We start from the raw sequence: 20,124 nt of genomic DNA, 5'->3' as shown, positions 1-20,124 counted from the left end.
TAGGAATGTGTTAGTATCACAACATAATCTCAGTTGTTCAAAGGACATTAAAATGTCTTACTGTGTTTGTCTGGCACTTCCCTGACAAATTTTATTTTTAATCAGAATATGAATTTGAGGTTTGGCATAAATGTCTCAGCTTCTTGAAAATGAACATGCTTTCAAATCATAGTCATAGAGAATTTTACAGAATGGTTGTTATGAGTGTAAAAAAAATATATAGCAGATTTGAAATACTTTTGCATTTGTTTGAAATTCCACCCAGTGCAGAGGACTTATTCCAGGCTCTCCACACCACTTAAGTCTCAAATTAAGAACTAGGACCCAGATCCTGCAAAGACTTAGGCCTGGTCGACACCTATAATTTGGATAAATCTAGTTATGTCACTCAAGGATGTGGAAAAATTCAAACCCCTGAGAGCAGTAGTTTCACCAATCTAAACTCTGGTGTAGAGACCGCTAGGTCAACAAAAGAGTTATTCCATCAACCTAGGCTACCATTTCTTGAGGGGGTGGATTTACTACAGCAATGGAAAAGCCCCTTCTGTTGCTGTGTTAAGTGTCTATGCTACATTGCTACAATGGCATAGCTGGAACTTTATATGTGAATGGTCCCCCCTTAAAGTGAATAGGATTATTTACGCTTAAAGTTAAGCATGTGCATAAGTGTTTGCAGGATCGGGGTCTAAATGCCAGCCTCACTAAAGTCAATGGCAAAACACCTTTAGATTACTCTGGGCTAGAATTTTGTCTCTAAGGGCTTAAGTGGTGTGGGCAGCTTTGCAGGGTCATCTGCAGTGGGGTGAATATCAACTTTTAAAACATTCAAAAGATTGGAAATGGGGAAAAATGTAAGTTTTTCATCTACTATGATACATCTACACTCTGTGTTGTACATCCTAAAACTAAAGTCAATTATTATTAGAGTGTAAAAGTTAGTGACTAAAGTATCAGGAGTGGTAGGGAGAGGCTAATTATGTATTTACCTCAGTAGAAAGACGTGTAGTCTAGTAGTCTGAGTACAGAACTGAGAGCCGTGAACTCTTAAATTCAAATCCTATCTCTGACAATGACTTGCTGTGTGGCCATCAGCAAATCACTTAGGATAAAATTTTCAAAAGCTCCTAAATCGTTTAGGAGCCTAAAGTCCCATTTTCAAAAAGTGATTTAGAGACAGATTTTTATCTAAAGATGCAGACAAGTGCCTATTGCAGTGGAAAAAACAGTAACGTTTTTAAAAATGGTGGCGGGGGGGTGGGGGAGGGGAAACCAAAATACAGCAGTGAGAAAATGCATTTTATTTCAATTTTTTAATTGAAAACTTAAAAACCTGAATTTTTTTTGAATGAAACTTTGTTTGAAAATTAAAAAACAAGCAAACTGAACATCTCTTAATTCATTACACCAGATTACAATGCGTTTATTAAACTGATAATACCTTGTCCTCCTTTATTTTACAGATGGGGAACTGAGGCACAAATAAATTTAGCCCCTGCAAAAATGTATGCATGGTTCACTTCAAATATGTGGGTTGTCCTGGTGGATTCAAGTTAAACACATGATTTCACTGGGATTCCTCACCACAAGGACAGGTTTCAGAGTAGCAGCCGTGTTAGTCTCCAAACGCATCGGATGAAGTGAGCTGTAGCTTAGGCTCTAATAAATTTGTTAGTCTCTAAGGGGCCACAAGTCCTCCTTTTCTTCTCACCACAAGGGTAAATATATCTTTGAAAAAAGAAAAGGAGGACTTGTGGCCCCTTAGAGACTAACAAATTTATTAGAGCATAAGCTTTCGTGAGCTACAGCTCACTTCATCGGATGCATTAATTAGCCTGGGTTTGACAGTCCCAACACCCTTCAGACCTGCGCACTGTCACTCACGGGCCGGCCTCACCCCGCCTCGTTGCCGGCCGCCTGCGACTTTCGCGGGGCGGGCGGAGCCTCTCTCCTGCATCCTACCCGGCCCCGGCCCCGGCCCCGGGCCGGCAGAGGTGTAGCGGGGGCGCGCGGGAGGGGGCGCGCGGAGCCCTCCCGGGGAGGAGTCGGGCGCGTCTCGGGGAGGACGAGCCGAGCTGGGGCAGGTGGAGGAAGCGGCCGGGCTCCGAGGGACCAGGCAGGGGCTCGGCTCCAGGTGCGACTGGAAGCCGGCGGCACCCAGGTGAGCTGCGGGCGGGCGGGCTGAGCCCCAGCGCCCGGGAAAGAGCCTGTCTGCCCCTGCCCCTGCCCCTGCTCCGCTCCGCTCCCTGGGCGGGTTCAACCCCGTCGCGGCCGCGCCCCCGGGGATTGCCGGCGGGGCTGTCTTTGGGGCGCCCTTCCCGTGGCCCTGGGCGTGCTCCTGCTGCACGGTAGGAGGGGGGCGGACCCTCGCCTGCTGCCCCGGCTGCCTTTCGCGGGATGGGCTGCGGGGAGGCCGCTCGTGGCTCCGTCCCCGGCAGCGCGGTGCCGCAAGCGCTCTAGACTGGGGGCGGCCCCGCTCTGCTCTCCTGGCCGGGGGGGGAGGGGGGGGAATTGTGTGCGGCCTTAGTCACCGAGCGCTTTGCAGACTAAGCAGCATTGCTTAGGTCGAGGGCTGCCTGGCTAATCCTGTAGCCGTAGCCTAAAGGCGGCTGGAAACTCCGATGACTCACAGTAGCTTAAAAAATGAGTTTTGTTTCAAATGCAAATATTCCCTCTTGGAGAGCCGGGCACGTTCTGAGTTGCTAGGACCTGTTGGCGTAATATGTGTTGCACCCATTATTTGGCTTCAGAGCAATTCCCTGCAACAGGTCCAGGCTGGAAGCTCAGCGTACCATCCGCAGGGCTTGGGACGCAGCATGCCTGATGTAGTGGGTGCTAGAAAGGTGCTTATGGTAGGGTTGCCAACAGTCCCTTTTTACAAGGGATGGCCCTTATTTCTTCATCTCTGTGTATAACAAGATCAGGAGTTGCTGAGTGCTGCAAAAAGCTGCAAGCAATATCTCTGGCAAGTGTAGGCGAGTGCTGCTTATTACTATTGATGATAATATCTAGAGGAGGGGTGGGGGTGCTAAGAAAGCAGACCCTCATTTTTGACAGTTTTAGCAACCATAAAAATAGTATGCCTATCACCCTGGTCTCTCAGGGGAGAGTCTCTGTGGTAGTCCTTAGGGGAGAATGGATCTAACATCTGACCCTTGCAATCACCATTCACTTCTCCTTTCAGATCTCTCTTTGGTTTGTGTGATGGAGGGAGGGACAGAGCAGCTCAGTAGGGAGAGCCCAGAAGTCTGCTGTATTTGAGGGAAAGTAGGGGGAGAATTGTACGGAAACAACTTACATTGTTTCCTGGTCAGACTAGATGATCACAATGGCCCCTTCTTTTGGCCTTAGAATCTGTGAATCTGAGTGGGTGCCTTGTGGTATCTTATAAAAATCATCACTTTTCAACTAACTTTGTGCCTTTATGGTGTTTTGGTATTTGAATTACAAACTGTAGGCATTCAAGAGTGCTTCCTGGCGTTTTTCCAGTCATGTGAGAGTTAAAGCATAAGGCTGAGAGGCTTTTTAAAGGTGAGGTGTGCAAAGAACTAGATGGCTTAAAAACATTTTCCTCAGGGACAGCAGTGTAGTAGTGGTAAGATATTCCTTAAGCTCCTGAAAGCTTTGAAGATCACTTTCCTCTGCTTTAAACATACCTCCAGTCCCCTCAGGCTTTGCAGCTAACATTTATCTGAGAAACTGAAGTCTATGAACATCCCTGCTCAGGTCACCAGAGTTGGGAAGCTGGCTTGGGTAGTAGTATGTAGTGGGATCTGGGTCCTTTAATCTTTTAGGTGACCTGCTTGAATCCAGCCCAGGTCAATGATGACTGAAAGCTGTTGCCATCCAGAATTAAAGAGGGAGGGTGCCGGGGGGAGGAGGAAAGAAGTGAATTGGCCTGCTTCTCAGTGGAAAGTTCACATTACAGAGAACACCATAATAATTGGTATGTTTTGAGCTTGTGAGTAACAGAGAAGCCCAGGAATAAATGAGCATGGGGACTTAGAATCATAGAATATCAGGGTTGGAAGGGACCTCAGGAGGTCACCTAGTCCAACCCCCTGCTCAAAGCAGGACCAATCCCCAACTAAATCTTCCCAGCCAGGGCTTTGTCAAGCCTGTCCTTAAAAACTTCTAAGGAAGGAGATTCCACCACCTCCCTAGGTAACACATTCCAGTGCTTCACCACCCTCCTAGTGAAAAAGTTTTTCCTAATATCCAACCTAAACCTCCCCCACTGCAAATTGAGACCATTCCTCCTTGTTCTGTCATCTGCCACCACTGAGAACAGTCTAGATCCATCCTCTTTGGAACCCCCTTTCAGGTAGTTGAAAGCAGCTATCAAATCCCCCCTTGTTCTTCTCTTCCACAGACTAAACAATCCGAGTTCCCATAGCCTCTCCTCATAAGTCGTGTGTTCCAATCCCCTAATCATTTTTGTTGCCCTCCGCTTGACGCTTTCCAATTTTTCCACATCCTTCTTGTAGTGTGTGGCCTAAAACTGGACACAGTGCTCCAGATGAGGCCTCACCAATGTCAAATAGAGGGGAACGATCACGTCCCTTGATCTGCTGGCAATGCCCCTGCTTATACATCCCAAAATGCCATTGGCCTTCTTGGCAACAACGGCACACTGTTGACTCATATCCAGCTTCTCATCCTCTGTAACCCCTGGGTCCTTTTCTGCAGAACTGCTGCCTAGCCATTCAGTCCCTATTCTGTAGCGGTGCATGGAATTCTTCCATCCTAAGTGCAGGACTCTGCACTTGTCCTTCTTGAACCTCATCAGATTTCTTTTGGCCCAATCTTCTAATTTGTCTAGGGCCTTCTGTATCCTATCCCTACCCTCCAGTGTATCTACCTCTCCTCCCAGTTTAGTGTCATCCGCAAACTTGCTGAGGGTGCAATCCACACCATCCTCCAGATCATTTATGAAGATATTGAACAAAACCGGCCAGAGGACCGACCCTTGAAGCACTCCACTTGATACCGGCTGCCAACTAGACATGGAGCCATTGATCGCTACCCGTTGAGCCTGACAATCTAGCCAACTTTCTATCCACCTTATAGTCCATTCATCCAGCCCATACTTCTTTAACTTGCTGGCAAGAATACTGTGGGAAAAGCTTTGCTACAGTCAAGGAATAACACGTCCACTGCTTTCCCCTCATCCACAGAACCAGTTATCTCGTCGTAGAAGACAATTAGATTAGTCAGGCATGACTTGTCTTTGGTGAATCCATGCTGATTGTTCCTGATCAGTTTCCTTTCCTCTAAATGCTTCAGAATTGATTCCTTGAGGACCTGCTCCATGATTTTTGCAGGGACTGAGGTGAGGCTGACTGGCCTGTAGTTCCCCGGATCCTCCTCCTTCCCTTTTTTTAAAGATGGGCACTACATTAGTCCCTTTTTCCAGTTGTCCGGGACTTCCCCCAGTCTCCATGAGTTTTCAAAGATAATGCCCAATGGCTCTGCAATCACATCCGCCAACTCCTTTAGCACTCTCGGATGCAGTGCATCCGGCCCCATGGACTTGTGCCCTTCCAGCTTTTCTAAATGGTCCCGAACCACTTCTTTCTCCGCAGAGGGCTGGTCACCTCCTCCCCATGCTGTGCTGCCCAGTGCAATAGTCTGGGAGCTGACTTTGTTTGTGAAGACAGAGGCAAAAAAAGCATTGAGTAATTAGCTTTTTCCACATCCTCTGTCACTAGGTTGCCTCCCCCATTCAGTAAGGGGCCCACACTTTCCTTGACTTTCTTCTTGTTGCTAACATACCTGAAGAAACCCTTCTTGTTACTCTTAACATCTCTTGCTAGCTGCAACTCCAGGTGTGATTTGGCCCTCCTGATTTCACTCCTGCATGCCCAAGCAATGTTTTTATACTCTTCCCTGGTCATTTCTCCAATCTTCCACTTCTTGTAAGCTTCTTTTTTGTGTTTAAGATCAGCAAGGATTTCACTGTTAAGCCAAGCTAGTCGCCTGCCATATTTACTATTCTTTCTACACATTGGGATGGTTTGTCCCTGTAACCTCAATAAGGATTCTTTAAAGTACAGCCAGCTCTCCTGGACTCCTTTTCCCCCTCATGTTGTTCTCCCAGGGGATCCTGCCAATCAGTTCCCTGAGGGAGTCAAAGTCTGCTTTTCTGAAGTCCAGGGTCCGTATTCTGCTGCTCTCCTTTCTTCCGTGTGTCAGGATCCTGAACTCGACCATCTCGTGGTCACTGCCTCCCAGGTTCCCATGCACTTTTGCTTCCCCTACTAATTCTTCCCGGTTTGTGAGCAGCAGGTCAAGAAGAGCTCTGCCTCTAGTTGGTTCCTCCAACACTTGCAACAGGAAATTGTCCCCTACACTTCCTGGATTGTCTGTGCACTGCTGTATTGCTCTCCCAGCAGATATCCGGGTGATTGAAGTCTCCCCTGAGAACCAGGGCCTGCGATCTAGTAACTTCTGTGAGTTGCCGGAAGAAAACCTCATCCCCCCGGTCCAGTGGTCTATAGCAGACTCTCACCTTGACATCACCCTTGTTGCTCACACTTCTAAACTTAATGCAGAGACTCAGGTTTTTCTGCAGTTTCATACTTGAGCACTGAGCAGTCATACTGCTCCCTTACATACAATGCAACTCCCTCACCTTTTCTGCCCTGCCTGTCCTTCTAGAACAGTTTTATATCCATCCATGACAGTACTCCAGTTATGTGAGTTATCCCACCAAGTCTCTGTTATTCCAATCACATCATAATTCCTTGACTGTGCCAGGACTTCCAGTTCTCCCTGCTTGTTTCCCAGGCTTCTTGCATTTGTGTATAGGCACTTGAGATAACTTGCTGTTTGTCCTGCTTTCTTAGTATGAGGCAGGAGCCCTCCCCTCTCGCACTCTCCTGCTCGTGCTTCCTCCTGGTATCCCACTTCCCCCCGGGCTTTGGTCTCCTTCCCCTGGTGAACCTAGTTTAAAGCCCTCCTCGCTAGGTTAGCCAGCCTGCTTGCGAAGACGCTCTTCCCTCTGTTCGTTAGGTGGAGCCTGTATCTGCCTAGCACTCCTCCTTCTTGGAACACCATCCCATGATCAAAGAATCCAAAGCCTTCTCTCCGACACCACCTGCGTAACCATTCGTTGACTTCCACAATTCAACAGTCTCTACCCAGGCCTTTTCCTTCCACGGGGAGGATGGACGAGAACACCACTTGCACCTCAATCTCCTTTATCCTGCTTCCCAGAGCCACGTGGTCTGCAGTGATCTGCTCAAGGTCATTCTTGGCAGCATCATTGGTGCCCACGTGGAGAAGCAGGAAGGGGTAGCGATCCGAGGGCTTGATGAGTCTCAGCAGTCTTTCCGTCACATCATGAATCCTAGTTCCTGGCAAGCAGCAGACTTCTCGGTTTTCCCCGTCAGGGTGGCAGATAGATGACTCAGTCCCCCTGAGGAGAAAGTCCCCGATCACCACCACCCGCCTCCTTCTATTGGGAGCGGTGGTTGTGGAACCCCCCACCCTAGGACAGTGCATCTCTTGCCTTCCAATTGGCAGAGTCTCCTTCTGTTCCTTTCCCTCAGATGTATCATCTAGTCCACTCTCCACATTAGTACCTGTGGAGAGAACATGAAAACGGTTGCTTACCTGTATCTGTGTTGCTGGTACATGGATGCTCCCCTTTCTTCTTCTGGAGGTCACATGCTACCAAATTTCTTCACCATCCTCCTGTTCCCGCAGTGCAGCCTGCTCTGAACCTTCAGAATGTTGTGTCCGTAGAAGCATATCCTGATGTCTGTCCAGGAAATCTTCAGTTTCTCTTATGCAACGTGGGGTCAATACCTGTTGCTCCAGACCTTGAACCTTCTCTTCCAATATGGAGACCAGCTTGCACTTAGTACAGACAAAGTCGCTTCTGTCCTGTGGAAGAAAGACAAACATGGCACATCCAGTGCAGGTCACAACAGCTGAACACTCCCCATACATACTACCTTCCTTCTACGAGCTTCCTCAGGAGTTGTAGTAACTACTCAGAGAAGCCGGCAAGATGTAAGCATCAGTGGGCTCTCCCCAGGCGAACTCCCAGGCAAACTCCCTCTGTTAGCCTCTCTGCTGTTCGCTGCTCTTGTACTCCTACGAGGTGGTTATCATGGGTAGGCTGTGGGCCCATCATTGGGGTGATGTGGAGAAGCTTCTCCTGCTGCTGCTTGTGCTGTACTTGGTCTGTAGATGAAAATCACTTCAGTTTTCAGTGTGCTGTTTGCCACTTTTCATGAGTCCTAGTATGTATTTAGTTAGAGGTATTTAAAATTATCTGACAGGCTTGCTGCTGTGAATGGCTAGTCTCTGCCTCCTACTAGCTTGTGGATCTGAGACTGGGAGACTGAAATCAATTCACATGGCCAACTACATATCTCCCTTCTTATTTTTAATTTTTATATATTTGTGCAGGAATGTATAGCTGCAGACTCTGGGGCATGTTTTATTCAGACATAACTTGCACACCAGATGCAAAACATTAATTTCCTTTTATCTCCAAAGATGTTAGAATGTTTCTCTCCCTCCCCGCCCCCCTTCTGTATTTGCAGTGAGGAGGTGAGTCATTGCTCTCTAGTCAGTGCCCCACTGATAGGGAGTTACTAGTGAGCCTGCATAGTGGTAGGTTAAATACTGTTTCCTTTATAATCTCATCTCTGTGTGTTTTTGTTATAAATCTCCAAATGTTCAATAAACTCCTTTTTGGCTTGAATTTTTTTCATGCTTTGTCAAAGGCAAGTAGACAGAGATTTTTTTTTTTTTCTTCTTCTTTTGGGGTGTGGAAGGAACCACTTTCTGGCTAAAGTTTAAATCTTTGTATTTGTGACCTCTCATAGCTCAAAAATGTCTTGTTGCAGAAATTTCAGGCTGGTTTATACAGACTTATTCATAAGACCAGTATTGTCACAGTTTAGATCCTGATCCTTTTAAGTTTCCACGCACAGATAGACGCTGCACATAAGCTTGCAAAAGCACATCCTTAGTTTTCAGTTTAGTTACTAAAGATCAAATACTTAAAGGGATGCTGTCAGGTCAACCTAGATTTTCTTAAGTAATATTTGACAAAACCTAATGCCAATAGAAATGTTTCCACTGAAATAAAAATATGAATGGGAACAGTTTATTTTTAAAAGCTATCTAGCATTCTAATGTAGTGGCTGAAAACCGAACATTGCAGTTATTTTCCTGATGCATGTAATCAGAAACTGAAAGAATAAAAACTGAACGGTTTGTTTACATTGCTCAAACTGATAGAAATACAAGAAGTGGACAGTCTAAAGCCTTGAGCCTACAAAGTCTTACAGCTGTGCTTAACTTTACCCATGTGAGTTGTCCCATTGTCTTTGATATGAATAAAATTAGGCAGATGTGTGTTTGCAGCACAAGAATCAAAAAGGTGAAAAATAAACTCAATTTCTAAAAATCTAAGGTGCTAGCAACACAGGTGGTTAACTCGCTTTTTTTTTAATATGAATTTTAACTTGTAAGTGTCCAGTTGGAATTTCTGTCCGGTTGCATGGTGCTGGACATTTGACAAGAACAACAATTACAAGCTCTTCTGGCTATTCATCAGATTTTTACTTTTGGTGGGACGTGTAGCCCTGTGAGTATCTGGTCAGTTATTTGTGGCGATTTAGGCCCTGATCGTACAGACGCTTACAGATGCGAGTAGTCCCATTATACATAAAATTACTGTATGTACATAAGTGTTTGCAAGATCAGGATCTGAGTTTATTACTTCTGCAGGCCCGTTTCAGTTTTCTAGACGTGTCAGATTTTGCCAAGATAACTGATAGGTGAGTCTTGTAATATTGGTGAGGTGTTTAGCAGTTACCACCTCCCATGAGACCTTTTCTACCCAGATGTAGTGGCCCAGGCAGCCTCCAGGGTTTCATCAGAAATATCATATGACCTTGGAGTACTTCACCCTGCATTCAGTCTTTTGACGCAGAGGATTCCAAGGGCTTTCTGTTGATGCTGCAACACCTGAAGGATTTAACAAATGGGAAGTGTGTTGCACCTTTTAGGGCCCGGATTAACCTTCACAGGTCCTAGGGAAGGAGTGTTATAAGTCCTCAGGCCCATCCATGTTGCTGGGGGAAAAAATTCTGTTAGGCCCCAGGTCTTTGTGACCTATTGATCCTTCTCCAAATAGTCAGCAATGCTTGTAACTTCCATGGAACCTCACTCTCTTTAATTGTGTCCCTTAAGTGAGGCACTTCAGAGTTGCCTCTAAAGGCTGTGGTGGGTTGGGGCAAACCAGGGTATTACAAGTGTCTGTGGGAGGGAGCTGGGGTGCGGGGATTGAATGGAGAGATCATGGAAAAGCTGAGACGATATGTGAGCCTGGTTGAAAGGAGGCTTTTTGGGAGGGGTGTAGCAGGATTCTAATGAGAATGTGGAATGGAGTGTGTATCTTTTTAAACTCTCTTTCACATTTGTATATGTCCACCTGTTCTCAGGACACAGATGCATTTAATGATTTGTTTTTGTTTTTTCTCCTGGGCTTTTCAAAGTATCCTATGTTAAAGTGTCTAGATCAAATAAGGAATATAAAACACATCCTTCATTGAAGACTGAGGCCAGTTGAGGAATATAAACTATGTTCTTTGTTGAAAAGAGTCCATGAGACACTGAAATATGTTGAGTGCTAATTTTTTAAACTACACTGTGAAAACTGTTTCACAAGAACATAAGAATGGCTGCACTGGGTCAGACCAATGGTCTGTCTAGCCCACTATTCTGTCTTCGAGCAGTAGCTAGTGCCAAATGCTTCAGAGGGAATGAACAGAACAGGGCAATTATTGAGTGATCCATCCCCTGTCTGGCAGTCAGAGACTTAGGGACACCCAGGACTTATTGCCATTGATGGATCTATCCCCCATGAACTTATTTAATTTTTTTTTAACCCAGTTATACTTTTGGCCTTCACAGCAGCCCCTGGCAATGAGTGTCACAGGTTGACTGTGTTGGGTGAAGAAGTACTTCCTTGTATTTTAAGCCTGCTGCCTATTAATTTTTTGGGTGACCGCTGGCTCTTGTGTTCTATGAAGGGGTAAATAACACTTCTCTGTTCACTTTCTCCACACCATACATGATTTTGTAGACCTCCATCATATCCCCTCTTAGTCATCTCCTTTCTAAGATGAACAATCTGTCTTTTTTAATTTCTCCTCGTATGGAAGCTGTTCCGTACCCCTAATCATTTTTGTTGTCCTTCTCTGTATCTTCCAATTCTAATGTATCTTTTTTTGAGATGAGGTGACCAGATCTGCATGCTGTATTCAAGATGTGGGATACCATGGGATTTGTATAGTGGCATTATGATATTTTCTGTCTTATCTGTCCCTTTCCGAATAGTTTCTAACGTTCTGATAGCTTTTTTGACTGCTGCTGCACACTGAGCAGATGTTTTCAGAGAACTATCCACAATGGCCCTAAGATTTCTTTTTTGAGTGGCAGTAGCTAATTTACATCCCATCATTTTGTATGGGGTTGATATTATGTTTTCCAATGTGCATTACTTTGTATTTATCAACATTGAATTTCATCTGCCATTTTGTTGCCCAGTCAGCCAGTTTTTCCTTGAAACTCTTCAGAGTCAGCTTTGGACTTAACTGTCTTGAGTAATTTTGTACTCTCTGTGAACTTTGCACCTCTCTGTTTACCCCTTTTTCCAGATCATTTATGACTGTGTTGAACAGTACTGGTCCCAGTACAGATCCTGGGGGGGCCCTGCTATTTACCTCTTTCCATTGTGAAAACTGACCACTTATTCCTACCCTTGGTTTCCTATTTTTTAACCAGTTAAAAAATCCCACTGGTCCCACTAATCCTATGGCTGCTTGCTTTTCTTAAGAGCCTTTGACATGGAACCTTGTCAAATACTTTCTGAAAGTCCAAGTACAGTGTCCATGTGTTTGTTGATCTTGTCAAAGAATTCTAATAGATTGGTGAGCCATGATTACCCTTTACAAAAGCCATGTTGACTCTTTCCCAACAAATCATATTCATCTATGTATCTGATAATTTGTTCTTTACTATAGTTTCAACCAATGTACCTGGTACTGAAGTATGTTTATGGCCTGTAATTGCCAGGATCGCCTCTGGAGCCTGTTTTAAAACTTGGCATCACGTTAGCTATCTGCCAGTCATATGGTAAGAGGTTGCATACCACAATTAGTAGTTCAATTTCATATTTGAATTCCTTCAGAACTCTTGGGTGAATACCATCTGGTCCTGGTGATTTATTACTGTTTAGCTTATCAGTTTGTTCCAAAACCTGCTCTGACACCTAAGTCTGGGATATTTCCTCAGATTTGTCACTTAAAAAGAATGTTTCAGGTGTGGGAATCTCCCTCCCATCCTCTACATGAATTCTTACCATTGATCCTCACTGAAGTTTCTCTGTGATGGACTGGCCTTTCTTGAGTGCTACTTTAGCACCTTGATGGTTGAGTGGCTCCACTGAGTGCTTGGCAGGCTTCCTGCTTCTGATGTATTTTTTTTTTTTTTTTAAAAATGCTGTTTGTTTTGTGTTTTTTTGCTAGTTGCTCTTCCAATTCTTTTTTGGCCTGCCTAATTATACCTTTATACTTGATTTGTCAGGGTTTATGCTCCTTTCTGTTTTCCTCATTAGGATTTGACATACAGTTTAAAAAAAAAAAAAAGAAAAAGAAAAAGAAAAGGAGTACTTGTGGCACCTTAGTGACTAACAAATTTATTAGAGCATAAGCTTTCGTGAGCTACAGCTCACTTCATCGGATGCATCCGATGAAGTGAGCTGTAGCTCACGAAAGCTTATGCTCTAATAAATTTGTTAGTCTCTAAGGTGCCACAAGTACTCCTTTTCTTTTTGCGAATACAGACTAACATGGCTGCTACTATGAAACAGTTTTTAAAGGATGCCTTTTTGCTTTAACCACCTCTTTTACTCTGTTTAGCCATGGTGGCTTTTTTTTTTTTTTTGGTCCTCTTAATTTTTTGTAATTTGGGTTATATGTTTAGTTTGAGCCTCTATTATGTTGTTTTTAAATAGTTTCCATGCAGCTTGCAGGCATTTCATTCTCGTGACTGTTCCTTTTAATTTCTGTTCAACCAGCCACCTCACTTTTTGTGTAGTTCCCCTTTTTGAAGTTAAATGCTATGGTGGTAGGTTTCTTTGGTATTTTCCATCTTACAAAGATGTTAAATTTAATTACATTATGATCACTATTACCAAGCAGTTCAGCTATGTTCACCTCTTGGACTAGGTCCTATGCTTCACTTTGAACTAAATCAAGAATTGCCTCTCCCCTTGGGGACTGCAGGACTAGTTGCTCCTAGAAGCAGTCGTTAGTGGTGTCTAGAAATTTTATATCTGCATCCTGTCTTGAAGTGACATGTACCCAGTCAATATGGAGATAGTTGAAATCCCCCATTATTATTGGGTTTTCTATTCAATCTTCCTGAGCATTTCAAAGTCACCATCACTCCTGGTCAGGTGGTCGGAAGTATATTCCTACTGCTATACTCTTATTATTCAAGCATGGAATTGGTACCTACAGAGATTCTGTGATACAGTTTGATTCATTTAAGATTTTTACTATATTTGACTCTGTGCTTTCTTTCACATGTAGTGCCACTCCCCCAACAGCATGACCTATGCTGTCATTCCTATATATTTTGTACCCTGGTATTGCCGTGTCCCATTGACTATCATTGTTCCACCAATTTTCTGTGATGCCTAATGTATCAATATCCTCATTAATATCAGGCACTTGGGTTCACCCATAGCTTTTGTATACAAGTTGTCTGCCTTCATGCGGTATCATTGACTTTTTTTCGTTTGACTGTTTCTCTTCAGTTCCTACCTATAGTTTATCAAATTCTATTCTCTCCTCTTTACTAAAATATAGAGTATGTCCTTTAATAAATCTTTCCCTACTTGATGTCTCTATCCAAACTGCATGCTCCTTTGTCAGCTTTCTTCCAGCCCTTCGTTTAAAAACTCCCCAGTTTAAAAACTGGTTCCATTTTGGTTTAGGTGGACCCCATCCTTCCTGTATAGGCCCCTCCTTGCCCGAAAATTTCCCCAGTCCCTAATAATCCTAAATCCCTCCTCCGAACACTATTTTCTCATCCACTCTTTGAGACTCTGCAGTTCTGCATGTCTAACTGGCCCTGTGCATGGAACCAGAAGAACTTTACAGAATGCTACCATGGAAGTCCTGGACTTCAGTCACTTACCTAGTGTTGCCTGATTCTATGGGAGATTAATAATATTGTTTAGATAATATGGGTTATAGGTTCACCAGTTGATCAGAACATTAGGTTATTATGTCAGAATCAGACTACACAGAATTTACAGGGACCCTCGAGATGTATGATAAGGAAACTCACACTGAGAACAAAAGGCAGCTTTAAATCTTTTATTGAGATAAATGGAACAGTAATGGAGTAATCAAATCAATTAAATTACAAAAGCAATGTTATTTTAGCAGTACATGTGGTATTATAAACTATAAAAGTTTCTCGATTAATATACTCACACCCATCCTTGATAACTTGGTGATAAGAGACAAAAGATTAGCCTTGCCTCAGGCATGCCAAGTGAATTTGATGGTCCAGGTTCCTCAAGTGTTGAATGAAGTGTGAAGAACTTAGAAGAAACTAGAGCTAAAAGCTATAGAAAGATTATAGAAGCTAACTTAGTTTACTTAAAACTAACAAGAACTAACAATGATAAACTAAAGAAAAGGAGTACCCGTGGCACTTTAGAGACGAACAAATTTATTAGAGCATAAGCTTTCGTGAGCTACAGCTCACTTCATCGGATGCATTTGGTGGAAAAAGCAGAGGAGAGATTTACACACACACACACACACACACACACACACACACACACACACACACACACACACACACACACACACACACACACACACACACACACACACACACACACACACACACACACACACAGAGAACATGAAATCTGTGTGTGTGTGTGTGTGTATATATAAATCTCTCCTCTGCTTTTTCCACCAAATGCATCCGATGAAGTGAGCTGTAGCTCACGAAAGCTTATGCTCTAATAAATTTGTTAGTCTCTAAGGTGCCACGGGTACTCCTTTTCTTTTTGCGAATACAGACTAACATGGCTGCTACTCTGAAACCAATGATAAACTAATAATAAACAAGCTGAACCTGAACTTCCCTAACATGGTGGGTTGCCCCGATTATAGGACCTGATCCCTAAGTGCCCTCTTTCTATGTCCAAACTTAACTTCTCACCCACAAAAATGTTACGGTACCCTTACTCTATAGGCTGGCATGTTCATGCATATTAATGATGTATTTCTAACTATTAGAAATCAGGGGAGTTTGAGTGGGAGTTCTGTTGGAGGAGAAGGTAGTTGTACTTGGTTTTGTATTTTTAGTATTTGTGTGTGTGTGTGTGTGTAGGGGCTTTGTGCTGGGAGAGCAGCTGAGCCTGATTAGGGGGTGGGGCTTTGCGCTGAGAGAGCAGCTGAGCCCTGCTTAGGGGGTGGGGCTTCTGACTAGGGGCCCTATAAAGGTAGCCAGCCAGTCAGGCAGCGGCACAGACAGCTGCAGTGGCACAGGAGTTAGCAAACAGAGCTCTAAACAGGGGAGTTTGAGTGGGAGTTTGTATTGTGGTGCTTGTTTGGGGTTTGCTTTTGCTGGGGGGTGTGTGGTCTTTTTGGTGTGGCTTGTGTTTCCCAGATTAACAGGATTTAGGTGGGAAGGAGATGACAGATACAGAGGCAGCTGTGGGAGTGACTCCTGTAGTGAAAGACACATTGAGGATGACTGGATGTGGAAGCTGTGGTATGTACATGATCCTGGAGGGGGGAACCGGTAAGAGTTTTTTCTGCATGAAATGCCGTCTGATAGAGGTGATGGAGGAAAAGATCCGAGGTTTGGAGATGCAGGTGGAAAGTCTGGTTGAGTTTAGGAAGGGGTTTGAGCAGATGATGGAGCAAAGATATGAGGTATCTGAAGGGAAAAGATCAGACTCACAGATGGAAGCAGGGCTGGGGAATTTTGAGGAGAGACTGGATGAGGAAAGTGGTCAGTGGAAACATGTGACTCAAAGAACCAGGCAGAGGAAAAGACGGGCTAGTGAAGGAGAAATAGAGCTTAGGAACAGGTTTGCAGAGTTGGAGAATGAAGGGGCTCAGCAGGTACTTGTTGAAGGTGGAAGGGTAAGGAAGAAGAGAAGAGAGGCTAGTCCTATAGAAAAAGGGGAAGAGTCAAGGGAGACTACACCAAATATGAGCCCCAGGAGGATACAGGATGGGTTGAAGAAGATTGTGAGGGAAAATAGGAATGGAAAGAACTTGCAGCCAGAGGGAACAGGGGAGAGACTGGAGAATAGCACTGTCACCAGGAAAAGGCAGGTCTATGTGATCGGGGACTCTTTATTGAGAAGAATAGACAGGCCTGTAACTAGAGCTGATCCAGAGAATAGAAGGGTGTGCTGTCTTCCAGGTGCTAAGATACGGGATGTAGACCTGAGGTTGAAAAGGATCCTAAAGGGAGCAGGAAAGAATCCCCTAATTATCCTTCATGTGGGAACAAATGATACGGCTAGATTCTCGCTGGAAAGTATTAAGGGAGACTATGCTAGGCTGGGGAAGACGCTTAAGGAAATTGAGGCTCAGGTGATCTTTAGTGGGATCCTTCCTGTTCCTAGAGAAGGGCAACAAAGGTCTGACAAGATTATGACTGTCAACAGATGGCTTAGGCAGTGGTGCTATAAGGAGGGCTTTGGGATGTATGGCCACTGGGAGGCATTCACAGACAGAGGTCAGTTCTCTCGGGATGGACTTCATCTGAGTAGGGAAGGAAATAGACTTCTAGGATCAAGGCTGGCACAACTGATAGAGAGCTTTAAACTAGAAATTGGGGGGAGATGGATGGGAGATGTCCAGAAAATCTCCACGCCAGATTTTAGCATTGAGAGGGAAGAAGATGAAGTAAGAAAGGATACAGCTGTGGGTAGGAGAATGTATATAAGGAGCGAGGGCGGTGTGGATACTAGTCTAATAGGTTATACTGGCTGTAGAATGACTGTGCCTAATAGGGTACAAAATGTGAGCGAGGCCAAACAGCAAAAATTAAGATGTTTGTACACCAATGCGAGGAGTCTAGGTAACAAAATGGAGGAACTAGAGCTACTGGTGCAGGAAGTGAAACCAGATATTAGAGGGATAACAGAAACATGGTGGAATAGTAGTCATGACTGGACTACAAGTATTGAAGGGTATGTGCTGTTTAGGATAGACAGAAACAAAGGTAAAGGGGGTGGAGTAACATTGTATATCAATGATGAGGTAGAATGTAAAAAAATAAGAAGCGATGCAATGGATAAGACAGAGTCCGTCTGGGCAAAAATTACATTGGGGAAGAAAACTAGTAAAGCCTCTCCTACGATAGTGCTTGGGGTGTGCTATAGACCTCTGGGATCTAATTTGGATATGGATAGAGCCCTTTTTAATGTCTTTAATAAAGTAAATACTAATGGAAACTGCATGATCATGGAAGACTTTAACTTCCCAGATATAGACTGGAGGACCAGTGCTAGTAATAATAATAGGGCTCAGATTTTCCTAGATGCGATAGCTGATGGATTCCTTCATCAAGTAGTTGCCGAACCGACTAGAGGGGATGCCATTTTAGATTTAATTTTGGTGAGTAGCGAGGACCTCATAGAAGAAATGGTTGTAGGGGACAATCTTGGCTCAAGTGATCATGAGTTAATTCAGTTCAAACTAAATGGAAGGATTAACAAAAATAAATCTGCAACTAAGGTTTTTGATTTCAAAAGGGCTGACTTTCAAAAATTAAGGAAATTAGTTAGGGAAATGGATTGGACTGAAGAATTTATGGATCTAAAGGTAGAGGAGGCCTGGTATTACTTTAAATCAAAACTGCAGAAGCTATCAGAAGCCTGTATCCCAAGAAAGGGGAAAAAATTCATAGGAAGGAGTTGTAGACCAAGCTGGATGAGCAAGCATCTTAGAGAGGTGATTAAGAAGAAGCAGAAAGCATACAGGGAGTGGAAGATGGGAGGGATCAGCAAGGAAAGCTACCTAATTGAGGTCAGAACATGTAGGGATAAAGTGAGACAGGCTAAAAGTCGAGTAGAGTTGGACCTTGCAAAGGGAATTAAAACCAATAGTAAAAGGTTCTATAGCCATATAAATAAGAAGAAAACTAAGAAGGAAGAAGTGGGGCCGCTTAACATTGAGGATGGAGTGGAGGTTAAAGATAATCTAGGCATGGCCCTATATCTAAACAAATACTTTGCCTCAGTCGTTAATAAGGCTAAAGAGGATCTTGGGGATAATGGTAGCATGACAAATGGGAAGGAGGATATAGAGGTAGATATTACCATATCAGAGGTAGAAGCGAAACTGAAACAGCTTAATGGGACTAAATCGGGGGGCCCAGATAATCTTCATCCAAGAATATTAAAGGAATTGGCACCTGAAATTGCAAGCCCATTAGCTAGAATTTTTAATGAATCTGTAAACTCAGGAATAGTACCGAATGATTGGAGAATTGCTAATATAGTTCCTATTTTTAAGAAAGGGAAAAAAGTGATCCGGGTAACTACAGGCCAGTTAGTTTGACATCTGTAGTATGCAAGGTCCTGGAAAAAATTTTGAAGGAGAAATTAGTTAAGGACATTGAAGTCAATGGTAAATGGGACAAAATACAACATGGTTTTACAAAAGGTAGATCGTGCCAAACCAACCTGATCTCCTTTTTTGAAAAAGTAACAGATTTTTTAGATAAAGGAAATGCAATGGATCTAATTTACCTAGATTTCAGTAAGGCATTTGATACCGTGCCACATGGGGAATTATTAGTTAAATTGGAGAAGATGGGGATCAATATGAACATCAAAAGGTGGATAAGGAATTGGTTAAAGGGGAGACTGCAACGGGTCCTACTGAAAGGCGAACTGTCAGGTTGGAGGGAGGTTACAAGTGGAGTTCCTCAGGGATCGGTTTTGGGACCAATCTTATTTAATCTTTTTATTACTGACCTTGGCACAAAAAGTGGGAGTGTGCTAATAAAGTTTGCAGATGATACAAAGCTGGGAGGTATTGCCAATTCAGAGAAGGATCGGGATATTATACAGGAGGATCTGGATGACCTTGTAAACTGGAGTAATAGTAATAGGATGAAATTTAATAGTGAGAAGTGTAAGGTTATGCATTTAGGGATTAATAACAAGAATTTTAGTTATAAGTTGGGGACGCATCAATTAGAAGTAACGGAAGAGGAGAAGGACCTTGGAGTATTGGTTGATCATAGGATGACTATGAGCTGCCAATGTGATATGGCTGTGAAAAAAGCTAATGCGGTTTTGGGATGCATCAGGAGAGGCATTTCCAGTAGGGATAAGGAGGTTTTAGTACCATTATACAAGGCACTGGTGAGACCTCACCTAGAATACTGTGTGCAGTTCTGGTCTCCCATGTTTAAAAAGGATGAATTCAAACTGGAGCAGGTACAGAGAAGGGCTACTAGGATGATCCGAGGAATGGAAAACTTGTCTTATGAAAGGAGACTTAAGGAGTTTGGCTTGTTTAGCCTAACTAAAAGAAGGTTGAGGGGAGATATGATTGCTCTCTATAAATATATAAGAGGGATAAATACAGGAGAGGGAGAGGAATTATTTCAGCTCAGCACCAATGTGGACACAAGAACAAATGGGTATAAACTGGCCACCAGGAAGTTTAGACTTGAAATCAGACGAAGGTTTCTAACCATCAGAGGAGTGAAGTTTTGGAATAGCCTTCCAAGGGAAGCAGTGGGGACAAAAGATCTATCTGGTTTTAAGATTCTACTCGATAAGTTTATGGAGGAGATGGTATGATGGGATAATGGGATTTTGGTAAGTAATTGATCTTTAAATATTCAGGGTAAATAGGCCAAATCCCCTGAGATGGGATATTAGATGGATGGGATCTGAGTTACCCAGGAAAGAATTTTCTGTAGTATCTGGCTGGTGAATCTTGCCCATATGCTCAGGGTTTAGCTGATCGCCATATTTGGGGTCGGGAAGGAATTTTCCTCCAGGGCAGATTGGAGAGGCCCTGG

The 20,124-nt window shown here is 43.7% G+C and overlaps 1 protein-coding gene across 3 annotated transcripts in view; it reads left to right on the top strand.

The window, feature by feature from the left end:
• Positions 1–1,871: 1,871 nt before the first annotated feature.
• Positions 1,872–20,124, top strand: part of SH3BP2 (SH3 domain binding protein 2) — an 81,765-nt gene continuing 63,512 nt past the window's right edge. For all 3 annotated transcript variants that reach the window (XM_038399732.1, XM_043512567.1, XM_043512566.1), the window contains exon 1: positions 1,872–2,158. The gene's annotated coding sequence lies outside the window, so the exon portion shown is untranslated. The remainder of the gene's footprint in view (positions 2,159–20,124) is intronic.

This window comes from Dermochelys coriacea, chromosome 4 (genome assembly GCF_009764565.3).
Source record: "Dermochelys coriacea isolate rDerCor1 chromosome 4, rDerCor1.pri.v4, whole genome shotgun sequence".
Taxonomy (NCBI): domain Eukaryota; kingdom Metazoa; phylum Chordata; order Testudines; family Dermochelyidae; genus Dermochelys; species Dermochelys coriacea.
The sequence above is the reverse complement of the archived record's forward strand: the minus strand, read 5'-3'. Positions and strand labels throughout refer to the sequence as shown.